Here is a 4,495-nt window from a genome sequence, read left to right as displayed (position 1 = left end):
TCAAACAAGTCCGAACAAAAAAAAGTCTCTCACGTTAACATTTTTTCCGCAAAAATGACGGGTATTTATGTGATTACGTATAAAGCAGGGGGGTTTTATGCAAAAAACATGGGCATTTTTGTGATTACATACAACGTAAGGGGGGTTTCTGCAAAAAACATGCCATGTTGGCACCTGACGGGCGGGCCCCGACGGTCAGATTCGGGGTTAGCGCGGGCTAAGCGAGCGTTTTCGCGACTTGGTAGTTTTTTGCCACGGTTTAGGAAAAATTTGATAGTTTTTCGCACAAAATCGTAGAGTGGTAGTTTTTCGTCACGTTTCCGTCAATTGTGGTAGTTCTTGGTTAAATACTCCCGCTGGGTGGGTCGTTTAGTTTATTTATTTGTCGAGTTCGTTGGAAACATTCAAACAAGTCCGAACAAAAAAAAGTCTCTCACGTTGACATTTTTTCCGCAAAAATGACGGGTATTTATGTGATTACGTATAAAGCAGGGGGGTTTTATGCAAAAAACATGGGCATTTTTGTGATTACATACAACGTAAGGGGGGTTTTTGCAAAAAACATGCCATGTTAGCACCTGACGGGCGGGCCCCGTCGGTCAGATTCGGGGTTAGCGCGGGCTAAGCGGGCGTTTTCGCGACTTGGTAGTTTTTTGCCACGGTTTAGGAAAAATTTGATAGTTTTTCGCACAAAATCATAGAGTGGGAGTTTTTCGTCACGTTTCCGTCAATTGTGGTAGTTTTTGGTTAAATACTCCCGCTGGGTGGGTCGTTTAGTTTATTTATTTGTCCAGTTCGTTGGAAACATTCAAACAAGTTCGAACAGAAAAAAGTCTCTCACGTTAACATTTTTTCCGCAAAAATGACGGGTATTTATGTGATTACGTATAAAGCAGGGGGGTTTTATGCAAAAAACATGGGCATTTTTGTGATTACATACAACGTAAGGGGGGTTTCTGCAAAAAACATGCCATGTTGGCACCTGACGGGCGGGCCCCGCCAGTCAGATTCGGGGTTAGCGCGGGCTAAGCGAGCGTTTTCGCGACTTGGTAGTTTTTTGCCACGGTTTAGGAAAAATTTAATAGTTTTTCGCAAAAAATCGTAGAGTGGTAGTTTTTCGTCACGTTTCCGTCAATTGTGGTAGTTTTTGGTTAAATACTCCCGTTGGGTGGGTCGTTTAGTTTATTTATTTGTCCAGTTCGTTGCAAACATTCAAACAAGTCCGAACAAAAAAAAGTCTCTCACGTTAACATTTTTTCCGCAAAAATGATGGGTATTTATGTGATTACGTATAAAGCAGGGGGGGTTTATGCAAAAAACATGGGCATTTTTGTGATTACATACAACGTAAGGGGGGTTTCTGCAAAAAACATGCCATGTTGGCACCTGAGGGGCGGGCCCCGCCGGTCAGATTCGGGGTTAGCGCGGGCTAAGCGAGCGTTTTCGCGACTTGGTAGTTTTTTGCCACGGATTAGGAAAATTTTGATAGTTTTTCGCACAAAATCGTAGAGTGGTAGTTTTTCGTCACGTTTCCGTCAATTGTGGTAGTTTTTGGATAAATACTCCCGCTGGGTGGGTCGTTTAGTTTATTTATTTGTCCAGTTCATTGGAAACATTCAAACAGGTCCGAACAAAAAAAGTCTCTCACGTTTACATTTTTTCCGCAAAAATGACGGGTATTTATGTGATTACGTATAAAGCAGGGAGTTTTATGCAAAAAACATGGGCATTTTTGTGATTACATACAACGTAAGGGGGGTTTCTGCAAAAAACATGCCATGTTGGCACCTGACGGGCGGGCCCCGCCGGTCAGATTCGGGGTTAGCGCGGGCTAAGCGAGCGTTTTCGCGACTTGGGAGTTTTTTTGCCACGGTTTTGAAAAAATTTGATAGCTTTTCGCACAAAATCGTAGAGTGGTAGTTTTTCGTCACGTTTCCGTCAATTGTGGTAGTTTTTGGTTAAATACTCCCGCTGGGTGGGTCGTTTAGTTTATTTATTTGTGTAGTTTGTTGGAAACATTCAAACAAGTCCGAACAAAAAAAAAGTCACTCACGTTAACATTTTTTCCGCAAAAATGACGGGTATTTATGTGATTACGTATAAAGCAGGGCGGTCTTATGCAAAAAACACGGGCATTTTTGTGATTACATACAACGTAAGGGGGGTTTCTGCAAAAAAAATGCCATGTTGGCACCTGACGGGCGGGCCCCGGCGGTCAGATTCGGGGTTAGCGCGGGCTAAGCGAGCGTTTTCGCGACTTGGTAGTTTTTTGCCACGGTTTAGGAAAAATTTGATAGTTTTTCGCACAAAATCGTAGAGTGGTAGTTTTTCGTCACGTTTCCGTCAATTGTGGTAGTTTTTGGTTAAATACTCCCGCTGGGGGGGGGTCGTTTAGTTTATTTATTTGTCTAGTTCGTTGGAAACATTCAAACAAGTCCGAACAAAAAAAAGTCTCTCACGTTAACATTTTTTCCGCCAAAATGACGGGTATTTATGTGATTACGTATAAAGCAGGGGGGTTTTATGCAAAAACATGGGCATTTTTGTGATTACATACAATGTAAGGGGGGTTTCTGCAAAAAACATGCCATGTTGGCACCTGACGGGCGGGCCCCGCCGGTCAGATTCGGGGTTAGCACGGGCTAAGCGAGCGTTTTCGCGACTTGGTAGATTTTTGCCACGGTTTAGGAAAAATTTGATAGTTTTTAGCACAAAATCGTAGAGTGGTAGTTTTTCGTCACGTTTCCGTCAATTGTGGTAGTTTTTGGTTAAATACTCCCGCTGGGTGGGTCGTTTAGTTTATTTATTTGTCCAGTTCGTTGGAAACATTCAAACAAGTCCGAACAAAAAAAAGTCTCTCACGTTAACATTTTTTCCGCAAAAATGACGGGTATTTATGTGATTACGTATAAAGCAGGGGGGGTTTATGCAAAAAATGGGCATTTTTGTGATTACATACAACGTAAGGGGGGTTTCTGCAAAAAACATGCCATGTTGGCACCTGACGGGCGGGCCCCGCCGGTCAGATTCGGGGTTAGCGCGGGCTAAGCGAGCGTTTTCGCGACTTGGGAGTTTTTTTGCCACGGTTTAGGAAAAATTTGATAGCTTTTCGCACAAAATCGTAGAGTGGTAGTTTTTCGTCACGTTTCCGTCAATTGTTGTAGTTTTTGGTTAAATACTCCCGCTGGGTGGGTCGTTTAGTTTATTTATTTGTCCAGTTCGTTGGAAACATTCAAACAAGTCCGAACAAAAAAAAAGTCTCTCACGTTAACATTTTTTCCGCAAAAATGACGGGTATTTATGTGATTACATATAAAGCAGGGGGGTTTTATGCAAAAAACATGGGCATTTTTGTGATTACATACAACGTAAGGGGGATTTCTGCAAAAAACATGCCATGTTGGCACCTGACGGGCGGGCCCCGCCGGTCAGGTTCGGGGTTAGCGTGGGCTAAGCGAGCGTTTTCGCGACTTGGTAGTTTTTTGCCACGGTTTAGGAAAAAATTGATAGTTTTTCGCACAAAATCGTAGAGTGGTAGTTTTTCGTCACGTTTCCGTCAATTGTGGTAGTTTTTGGTTAAATACTCCCGCTGGGTGGGTCGTTTAGTTTATTTATTTGTCCAGTTCGTTGGAAACAGTCAAACAAGTCCGAACAAAAAAAACTCTCTCACGTTAACATTTTTTCCGCAAAATGACGGGTATTTATGTGATTACGTATAAAGCAGGGGGGTTTTATGCAAAAAACATGGGCATTTTTGTGATTACATACAACGTAATGGGCTTTCTGCAAAAAACATGCCATGTTGGCACCTGACTGGCGGCCCCGCCGGTCAGATTCGGGGTTAGCGCGGGCTAAGCGAGCGTTTTCGCGACTTGGGAGTTTTTTTGCCACGTTTTTGGAAAAAATTGATAGCTTTTCGCACAAAATCGTAGAGTGGTAGTTTTTCGTCACGTTTCCGTCAATTGTGGTAGTTTTTGGTTAAATACTCCCGCTGGGGGGGGTCGTTTAGTTTATTTATTTGTCCAGTTCGTTGGAAACATTCAAACAAGTCCGAACAACAAAAAAGTCTCTCACGTTAACATTTTTTCCGCAAAAATGACGGGTATTTATGTGATTACGTATAAAGCAGGGGGGTTTTATGCAAAAAACATGGGCATTTTTGTGATTACATACAATGTAAGGGGGGTTTCTGCAAAAAACATGCCATGTTGGCACCTGACGGGCGGGCCCCGCCGGTCAGATTCGGGGTTAGCGCGGGCTAAGCGAGCGTTTTCGCGACTTGGGAGTTTTTTTGCCACGGTTTAGGAAAATTTTGATAGCTTTTCGCACAAAATCGTAGAGTGGTAGTTTTTCGTCACGTTTCCGTCAATTGTGGTAGTTTTTGGTTAAATACTCCCGCTGGGTGGGTCGTTTAGTTTATTTATTTGTCCAGTTTGTTGGAAACATTCAAACAAGTCCGAACAAAAAAAAGTCTCTCACGTTAACATTTTTTCTG

The sequence above is a fragment of the Triticum aestivum genome, chromosome 5D (assembly GCF_018294505.1).
Source record: "Triticum aestivum cultivar Chinese Spring chromosome 5D, IWGSC CS RefSeq v2.1, whole genome shotgun sequence".
Taxonomy (NCBI): Eukaryota; Viridiplantae; Streptophyta; class Magnoliopsida; order Poales; family Poaceae; genus Triticum; species Triticum aestivum.
This window is presented reverse-complemented; position numbering follows the sequence as displayed.